Source organism: Neomonachus schauinslandi, chromosome 9 (assembly GCF_002201575.2).
Source record: "Neomonachus schauinslandi chromosome 9, ASM220157v2, whole genome shotgun sequence".
NCBI lineage: Eukaryota > Metazoa > Chordata > Mammalia > Carnivora > Phocidae > Neomonachus > Neomonachus schauinslandi.
The window spans coordinates 125,515,016-125,525,781 of record NC_058411.1 but is presented as its reverse complement, the minus strand read 5'-3'; the positions used below and the strand labels follow the sequence as shown (position 1 = coordinate 125,525,781).

Below are 10,766 nucleotides of genomic sequence, written 5' to 3'. Positions count from 1 at the left end.
CTTCTTTTTTTTTTTTTTAACATATAATGTATTATTTGTTTCAGAGGTAGAGATCTGTGATTCAACAGTCTTGCACAATTCACAGTGCTCACCATAGCACATACCCTCCCCAATGTCTGTCACCCAGCCACCCCATCCCTCCCACCCCACACTACTCCAGCTACACTAAGTTTGTTTCCTGAGATTAAGAATTCCTCATATCAGTGAGGTTATATGATACATGTCTTTCTCTGATTGACTTATTTTGCTCAGCATAACACCCTCCAGTTCCATCCATGTTGTTGCAAATGGCAAGATTTCATTCCTTTTGATGCCTGCATAATATTCCATTGTGTATATATACCACATCTTCTTTATCCATTCATCTGTCGATGGACATCTTGGCTCTTTCCACAGTTTAGCTATTGTGGACATGGCTGCTATAAACATTGGGGTACACGTGCCTCTTCGGATCCCTACATTTGTATCTTTGGGGTAAATACCCAGTAGTGCAATTGCTGGATCGTATGGTAGCTCTATTCTCAACTTTTTGAGGAACCTCCATATTGTTCTCCAGAGTTACTGCACCAGCTTGCATTCCCACCAACAGTGTAGGAGGGTTCCCCTTTCTCCACATCCCCGCCAACATCTGTCGTTTCCTGACTTGTTAATTTTAGCCATTCTGACTGGTGTGAGGTGATATCTCATTGAGGTTTTGATTTGGATTTCCCTGATGCCGAGCGATATTGAGCACTTTTTCATCTGTCTGTTGGCCATTTGGATCTCTTCTTTGGAAAAGTGTCTGTTCATGTCTTCTGCCCATTTCTTGATTGGATCATTTGTTCTTTGGGTGTTGAGTTTAAGAAGTTCTTTATAGATTTTGGATACTAGCCCTTTATCTGATATGTCATTTGCAAATATCTTCTCCCATTCTGTCGGTTGTCTTTTGGTTTTGTGGACTGTTTCTTTTGCTGTGCAAAAGCTTTTTATCTTGATGAAGTCCCGATAGTTCATTTTTGCCCTTGCTTCCCTTGCCTTTGGCGATGTTTCTAGGAAGAAGTTGCTGCGGCTGAGGTCAAAGAGGTTGCTGCCTGTGTTCTCCTTTAGGATTTTGATGGATTCCTGTCTCACATTGAGGTCTTTCAACCATTTGGAGACTATTTTTGTGTGTGGTGTAAGGAAATGGTCCAGTTTCATTCTTCTGCATGTGGCTGTCCAATTTTCCCAACACCATTTGTTGAAGAGACTGTCTTTTTTCCATTGGACATTCTTTCCTGCTTTGTCAAAGATGAGTTGACCATAGAGTTGAGGGTCCATTTCTGGGCTCTCTATTCTTCTGTTCCATTGATCTATGTGTCTGTTTTTGTGCCAGTACCATACTGTCTGGATGATGACAGCTTTGTAATAGAGCTGGAAGTCCGGAATTGTGATGCCGCCAGCTTTGCTTTTCTTTTTCAACATTCCTCTGGCTATTCGGGGTCTTTTCTGTTCCATACAAATTTTAGGATTATTTGTTCCATTTCTTTGAAAAAAGTGGATGGTATTTTGATGGGGATTGCATTGAATGCGTAGATTGCTCTAGGTAGCATTGACATCTTCACAGTATTTGTTCTTCCAATCAATGAGTGTGGAACATTTTTCCATTTCTTTGTGTCTTCCTCAATTTGTTTCATGAGTATTTTATAGTTTTCTGAGTACAGATCCTTTGTCTCTTTGGTTAGATTTATTCCTAGGTATTTTATGGTTTTGGGTGCAATTGTAAATGGGATCGACTCCTTAATTTCTCTTTCTTCTGTCTTGTTGTTGGTGTATAGGAATGCCACTGATTTTTGTGCATTGATTTTATATCCTGCCACTTGACTGAATTCCTCTATGAGTTCTAGCAGTTTTGTGGGGGAGTCTTTTGGGTTTTCCACATAAAGTATCAAATCATCTGCAAAGAGCGAGAGTTTGACTTCTTCTTTGCTGATTCAGATGCCTTTGATTTCTTTTTGTTGTCTGATTGCTGTGGCTAGGACTTCCAATACTATGTTGAATAGCAGTGGTGATAGTGGACATCCCTGCCGTGTTCCTGACCTTAGGGGGAAAGCTCTCAGTTTTTCCCCATTGAGAATGCTATTCACTGTGGGTTTTTCATAGATGGCTTTTATGATATTGAGGTATGTACCCTCTATCCCTATACTCTGAAGAGTTTTGATCAAGAAAGGATGCTGTACTTTGTCAAATACTTTTTCTGCATCTATTGAGAGGATCATATATGGTTCTTGTATCACATTGACTGATCTGCGAATGTTGAACCAACCTTGCAGCCCAGGGATCAATCCCACTTGGTCGTGGTGACTAATCCTTTTAATGTACTGTTGGATCCTATTGGCTAGTATTTTGGTGAGAATTTTTGCATCCATGTTTATTGGCTCATTGGTCTGTAATTCTCCTTTTTGTTGGGGTCTTTGTCTGGTTTGGGGATCAAGGTACTGCTGGCCTCATAAAACGAGTTTGGAAGTTTTCCTTCCATTTCTACGTTTTGGAACAGTTTCAAAAGAATAGGTATTAATTCTTCTTGAAATGTTTGGTAGAATTCCCCTGGGAAGCCATCTGGCCCTGGGCTTTTGTTTGTTGGGAGATTTTTGATGACTGCTTCAATTTCCTTAGTGGTTATAGGTCTGTTCAGGTTTTCTATTTCTTCCTGGTTCAGTTTTGGTAGTTGATACATTTCTAGGAATGCATCCATTTCTTCCAGGTTATCTAATTTGCTGGCATAGAGTTGCTCACAATATATTCTTATAATTGTATTTCTTTGGTGTTGGTTGTGATCTCTCCTCTTTCATTCATGATTTTGTTGAATTGGGTCATTTCTCTTTTCTTTTTGATAAATCTGGCCAGGGGTTTATCCATCTTGTTAATTCTTTCAGAGAACCGGCTCCTACTTTCATTGATCTGTTCTGCTGTTCTTTTGGTTTCTATTTCATTGATTTCTGCTCTGATCTTTATGATTTCTCTTCTCCTGCTGGGTTTAGGCTTTATTTGCTTTTCTTTCTCCAGCTCCTTTAGGCATAGTGTTAGTTTGTGTATTTGAGACCTTTCTTGTTTCTTGAGAAAGCCTTGTATTGCTATATACTTTCCTCTTAGGACTGCCTTTGCTGCATCCCAAAGATTTTGAACAGTTGTGTTTTCATTTTCATTTGTTTCCATGAATTTTTTTAATTCTTCTTTAATTTCCTGGTTGACCCATTCATTCTTTAGTAGGATGCTCTTTAGCCTCCATGTATTTGAGTTCTTTCCGACTTTCCTCTTGTGATTGAGTTCTAGTTTCAAAGCATTGTGGTCTGAAAATAGGCAGGGAATGATCCCAATCTTTTGGTACCGGTTGAGACCTCATTTGTGACCTAGGATGGGATCTATTCTGGAGAATGTTCCATGGGCACTAGAGAAGAATGTGTATTCCGTTGCTTTGGGATGGAATGCTCTGAATATATCTGTGACGTCCATTTGGTTCAGCGTGTCATTTAAAGTCTTTAAATTTCCTTGTTGATCTTTTGCTTCTATGATCTGACCATTTCAGTGAGGGGGGTCCCCCACTATTATTGTATTGTTGTTGATGTGTTTCTTTGCTTTTGTTATTAATTGCCTTAAATAATTGGCTGCTCCCATGTTAGAGGCATAGATATTTACAATTGTTAGATCTTCTTGTTGGATAGACCCTTTAAGTAGGATATAGTGTCCTTCCTCATCTCTTACTACAGTCTTTGGTTTAAAATCTAATTTGTCTCATATAAGGATTGCCACCCCAGCTTTCTTTTGGTGTCCATTAGCATGGTAAATGGTTTTCCACCCCCTCACTTTCAATCTGGGGGTGTCATGAGGCTAAAATGAGTCTCTTGCAGACAGCATATCGATGGGTCTTGTTTTTTAATCCAGTCTGATAGCCTGTGCTTTTGATTGGGGCATTTAGCCCATTTACATTCAGGGTAACTATTGAAAGATAGGAATTTAGTGCCATTGTATTGCCTGTAAGGTGACTGTTCCTGTATATTGTCTGTGTTCCTTTCTGGTCTGTGTTGCTTTTAGGCTCTGTCTTTGCTTAGAGGATCCCTTTCAATATTTCTTGTAGGGCTGGTTTCATGTTTGCAAATTCCTTTGGTTTTTGTTTGTCCTGGAAGCTTTTTATCTCTCCTTCTATTTTCAGTGACAGCCTAGCTGGATGTAGTATTCTTCGCTGCATATTTTTCTCGTTTAGTGCTCTGAATATATCCTGCCAGTCCTTTCTGGCCTGCCAGGTCTCTGTGGATAGGTCTGTTGACAATCTAATGTTTCTACCATTGTAGGTTACAGATCTCTTCTCCCGAGCTGCTTTCAGCTTATTTTCTCTTTGTCTCTGAGACTCGTAAGTTTTACTATTAGATGTCGGGGTGTTGACCTATTTTTATTGATTTTGAGAGGGGTTCTCTGTGCCTCCTGGATTTTGATGCTTGTTTCCTTCCCCAAATTAGGGAAGTTCTGTACTGTAATTTGCTCCATTATACCTTCTGCCCCTCTCTCTCTTTCTTCTTCTTCTGGGATCCCAATTATTCTAATGTCGTTTCGTCTTATGGTATCGCTTATCTCTCGAATTCTGTCCTTGTGATCCAGTAGTTTATCTCTCTTTTTCTCAGCCTCTTTATTTTCCATCATTTTGTCTTCTATATCACTAATTCTCTCTTCTGCCTCATTTATCCTAGCAGTTAGAGCCTCCATTTTTGATTGCACCTCATTAATAGCCTTTTTGATTTCGACTTGGTTAGATTTTAGTTCTTTCATTTCTCCAGAAAGGGTTTCTCTAATAACTTCCATGCTTTCTTCAATCCCAGCTAGTATATTTAAAATCGTCATTCTGAACTCTAGTTCCAACATCTTACTAATGTCCATATTGATCAGGTCCCTGGCAGTCGGTACTGCCTCCTGTTCTTTTTGTTGAGGTGATTTTTTCCGTCTTGTCATTTTGTCCAGAAGAGAATAGATGAATGAGAGAAAAAAATGCTAACAGGGTAACGATGTCCCCAGAAAGTATACACTAAACACATCAGAAAAGACCTGAAACTGGGGGAAAAGAAAGGCAAAGAAAGAAGAAAAAAAAAGAAAGATATAAAAACAAATAAAAAACAAAACAAAACAGAATATGATCAGATATGATCAGGCTGGTGCATAGATCAGTGCCACACACTAGATTTTGGGTGTATTTTGGTCTGTTAGAAGAAAGTGCGTCCCAAAATTTAAAAGAAAGAAAAACTTATATATGTACAAAAATAAGGGTTAATACGATGATGATGGAATATGACTGTAAAATGATAATTATAAAAGATTTTATAAAAGGAATTGATAAGTTGGTTGAAAAAAGAAAGAAGAGGATTAAAAAAAAAAGAGAATGTGATCAGGCAGGAGACTAGAACAAAGCCATACACTAGAGATTTAGGGTATATTTTGATCTGTTAGAAGAAACCTTATCCCAGAATTTTAAAGAAAGAACAATTTATATATATATATATATATATATATATATATACACCAAAAATATGGGTAACTACTATGAAGGGATAGAATATGACTCTAAAAATGAAAAATAAAAAACATTTTTTTTTAAAAGGATTGATGAGATGTTTGAAAAAGGGAAAAAGAAAAAAAACAGTTTAAAAAGTTAACTTTCAAAGACTAAAGAATCATGGTAAAAAAGCCATGGATTCTTTGTGCAATATTCCCCTAGCGCTGGAGTTCTGCCATTCTCATTGATTGGTAAACTTGGTCTTGGCTGGCTGTTCTTGCTGATCTTCTGGGAGAGGGCCTGTTGCCGTGGTTCCCAAATGTCTTTGCCAGAGGCAGAATTGCCCCGCCCTTGCTGGTCCGGGCTAAGTAATCTGCTTGGGTTTGCTCTCGGGAGTTTTTGTTCCCTGCAAGCTTTCAGTACAGCTTTGGAGGACGAGATGTGAAAATGGCGGCCTCCCCATCTCTGCCCCGGAGGAGCCGAGAACTCGGGGCCGCAGTCCTCAGTGCACCCCCAGAGAAAAGCAGTCAGTCACTCCCAACTCCCCGGTGTCCGGCCGCACTCTGGGCTCACCCGTCCTGTGACTGTTTCTATCTCTGGCACCCGACTCGGTGTGGAGTCTCCAAACCCAGCAGATCCCCGTGCTGCGCTCCTGCGCCGCTCCTCCCGGGGGAGGACGTGGAGTCTGCCTGGATCTGCCGCTTGTTGGGTCCCTACTGGAAGAGCAGCACCTCGACTATGCCGCTGATCACAGTTTATGGCATCCCCAAGGTAAGATCCCACTCCTCGGCTCCGTCTCTGCAGCCGGCTTCCCCACTCCAATACCTGGGAGCTCTGCTGCACTCAGGCACCCCTGGTCTTTCTGTGACCCCGAGGGTCCTGAGACCACACTGTCCCAGCGATGGTTCCACACCCCGCTTAGCCACTGGAGCGACGTCCCTCAGAGGAGCCGACTTCTGAAAGTTCTAATTTTGTGCTCCGGGGCTCTATCTCTTGCCAGAAGCGGCTGACGGAGGCTCCCTCCCCCGCCGTCTATCCTCCTGAATATCAACTCGGATTCACTTCTCCGCGCGTCCTACCTTCCAGGAAGTGCTCGCTTTTCTGTTCAGAGAGTTGTTGCTATTCTTTTCTTCAATCTCCTGTTGAGTTCGTAGGTGTTCAGAATGGTTTGATCCCTATCCAGCTGAATTCCTGAGACCAGACGAAATCCAGGTCTCCTACTCCTCCGCCATCTTGCTCCTCCCCCCTCAACCTGTTTATCAGTTTTGCAACTAAACCACCTCAGGCTTTTGAAGAAGGGGTCCAAAACCCAAGTGAGAGTGTCATGGTAAGAAATTAGTCTTCATGGGAAGATCACATGACCTTCACAAGCTTCATGTGGACAGTGACCCATGTCTATTTCATCAGTGAACATCAGAACCTAGTAGGAGCTCTCAGTAAGTTTTGTTGGAAAAAAGGAAGGCAAATTCAGTCATTTGTACAAGTAAAAAAAAAAAAAAACACACAAAGAAGGGATGGTGAAAACCAAGAGCCAAGAGTTTTGAAGATATACTTTCCTGACTTCACAGTGCACCGAGAATCAAGTTTATCAGAAATACTTAGGTGTAGGGCGCCTGGGTGGCTCAATTGGTTAAGCGACTGCCTTCGGCTCAGGTCATGATCCTGGAGTCCCGGGATTGAGTCCCACATCGGGCTCCCTGCTCAGCGGGGGTTCTGCTTCTCCCTCTGACCGTCTTCCCTCTCGTGCTCTCTGTCTCTCATTCTCTCTCTCAAATAAATAAATAAAATCTTTAAAAAAAAAAAAAAGAAATACTTAGGTGTGAAGATTTACAACAGAATTACATTATCCCTCTTGGTAAGCTGAGGCTACTGGGTTGCCCAATATCTAGTTTCTGTGAGTTAAGGGCCCCCTAAAACTATTGGTTTTGCTCCGGGTTGAGGGGAGAAGTATCACTGCCATTTGCTGGGCTCTTTGCAATCAAACCTAGGAGTAACATAGAATTGGATATCGCCTTAAAATTCAAAGAAGCCATAGCTTGAACACCACACACTTCTTACTGAGGAAGATAGGAATAAGATTATGGAGGAACTGGAGAAGGAGCCTGAAGGCAATGCCTACAACTACCTGCAAAAGAAATGTGCTGTCTTACCATTATATGAGGTAGCCTGACCTTGATAGCAAAACCAGCAAGGAGAGTTCTAAGAAGGATCAGAAGTCAGCCTCACTGAACATAAATGCAAAACTCCTAAACAAAATACTAGTCTACTTCTTTGAGTTCACATCTTTTTTAGTGGAGACACTTATTTTCACTTTGATCCATTTTCTGTACTGCTTGGGCACGCATATAGACTCTGTCATCCTCCCTTTGGGAGTGGCCGTGTGACTAAATTGGCCAATGGAATTTGAGTAGAAGTGACACATGCTGCTTCCAGGCCTGATCTGTTGAATACCTCCCACATGATCTTCGTACTCTCTCTTCCCTGTTTGCTAGCCAGGTACGGAGAATCCAGACGGGAACTCTTGAGGTCTTGTGTGTGGAAGCACAAGATAAATGAATCTGGGCTCTGAATAATCTCGTGCAAGTCTCTCTCAGATAAGAAACATCCTCATGTGGCTTTGTATGAATAAGAAACTTAATTGGCTTAAGCCACTGAGATTTTTGTTTGTTAAAGCATCTCATGTTATTTATGCTAACTAATACAGAAGTTAAATCCAGCAGTATATAAAAGGGACAGTACATCATGACTAAGTTGGATTGCTCTCACGAATGCAGGGTTGATTTAACAGAATTATCCCATCATTGTGGAATGGAACACTCAATATTTATACATCTGTGCTACAAAAAAATAATCTTTATAGAGTCAAATGCCAGTCAAAATCCCAAGGATTTTTTTGTTTTTTTAAGAATTCAGCAACTGATTCTGAAATAAAAGGAAATTGAGGGGGAAAAGAAGACACCCTGAAGAGTAACAGTGTGAGAGGGTTTGCTCTACAATATATTGCAGCTAATTTTAAAGCTGTAGTAATGAAGATACTATGACAATGGCACAAATACCAATTGCCAAACATAGCAGTGAAGTAATAGCTCAGAAACAGAACCATGTGCATAAATGGAAAGAACAGACTCTTTAATTGTCCTGGGACAATTGGATATATAGGAAAACCATTAAGGGAACCTACCTCATATATTGCATAAAATCTGCCTCTAGGAAGATTATAGACTTAAATGCAAAAGGCAAAATTGAAAGCTTTTTAGAAGATGATATAGGAGACTATCTTCATGATTTTGAGGTAGGAAAGGATTTCTTAAGACATAAAAACTATAAAGGAAAAAAAATGTTAAATTTGACTTTGTTAAAATTAAGAACCTGTTTTTATCTGAAGGCAAGTGTTTCTTTTTTTTTAAAGCCACAGAATGAAAAAATATTTTTATAATGCATAAAATTAACAAAGGACTCGTGTTGATTTCAAATTTAAAAAATGACAAAGCAATAAGAGAAAGATGAACAAGTCAATAGAAAACTTGAACAGGCACTTAGAAGAAAATTCCGATAGCCAGTAGGTATGAAATGTGCTTCATTTCTTTAATAATCAGGGGAATGCAAATCAATTCCTCATTGCAGGTAGAAATGTACTTCAATGCAATTATAGTTGACCCTTGAACAACTCCACAGTTAGGAAAACAGCACCCTGTGCAGTTGAAAATCCATGTTTGACTTTTGACTCCCTCGAAACTTAGCTACTGGCCAGAAGCTTTAACAATAACGTAAACAACACACATTTTGTATGTTATATGTATTATATACTGTATCCTGACATTAAAGTCAACTGGAGGAGAGAAAATGTTATTAAGAAAATCATAAGGAAGAAAAAATACACTTATAATACTATATTTATTGAAAAAAAATCTGGGTAGGTCTGCACAGTTTAAACCTGTGTTGTTCAAAGGTCAACTGTACTTTAAAAAAATGGTTTGACATTATCTCATATAAGACAGATAAGATCCACATATTTTTTGAACTTAGCAATTCTATTCCCAAAAATATACCTTAGAGAAGCATGTACAGATATGGAGTAGGCTATGTCTGCAAAAAATGTGCATAGCACCATTTTCATTTTAATAATGGCCAAAAAATTGAAGCAACTCCAATGTCTATCTGCAGTACAATAAAGTTTTTTCCCCTATACAATGTAGTACAATATTCAGTGAAAATGAACAAATGAACTATATGCAACCCCAAGGATGAATCTAATATAATGTATAATAAAAGAGGTAAGACAGAGTAACACATTGTGTAATACTCCATTCCCATAATATTTAAAAGTAAACCAAATAATATATTTAGAGATGTATATATGTGTTAAACCTATAAAGAAAATCCAGAAAGTTTTGTCATCACGGAGGTAGGATAGTATTTCCTGGAGAGGGGAGAGGAGAGAGTTGTGTGATTGAGGGAGATCTATAGGTTCTGGTTCTAGTCTGTGTTTGATTTGGTTAGAATTACTAGTATTCATTTCATAATTGTTGAATTTAATAAATTTTGATGCCTTTTTCTCTCAGATTTTCAGTTTAAAAAAATTGTGTTTTTATTCATTTTCGAAGTGTCTAGGAAGAATACGAAGTATCTTTCAAAATTAGCAATGATTATTAAAAATGAGGAAAAGGAGAACTTTCCTTAGTTAAAAAAATTCTATTTAGTTTAAGTTCCTTGGAACTTAAAACATACTATTCCTTTATTTTACAAGTAGTCCTATCTTGTGCTAGATCTGATTATCCATTCATGCCATATTTATGGAGCATTTACTGCTCAGTGCTTTACAGAAATGAGATTTAAGGTGGGTGATATTATAGATTAATTAGCTCCTTGTGCATTTAAAAAAACATGCATATATACCTTTTGAGTACTTTTAATTCCATAGTTTTGCTTCTAAGTATTGTGATTCTATTTGTTTGGAATGGAATTTGACAGTTATAAAATTGAGCATACATTAAAGAGCATTTCAGTTCTTTGTAGGCAGTAAAACCACAGTCTTGTCAGGTGTGGGCAGTATAGACTTCTGAGTCTAAAACTTTGTAGCATATCTCAAAATTCCAGAAAATGCCAGCCCCCTGGGATTTTTATCAGTTCTTATTTCAGACTTTGTGTAGTTTAAATATTTAAACTAATTTCAGTGAAAAATATCATGAATACTAGATTTCTTTATTAAGAAACAGAAGGTTACGGTAACATATGTATGATTGTGTATATATATGTATTTGTTTATATATTT

At 38.8% G+C, this 10,766-nt stretch overlaps 1 protein-coding gene across 1 annotated transcript in view; it reads left to right on the top strand.

The window, feature by feature from the left end:
- The window catches only part of MEF2A (myocyte enhancer factor 2A), a 95,839-nt gene that overhangs the window by 43,525 nt on the left and 41,548 nt on the right, over positions 1 to 10,766 (top strand).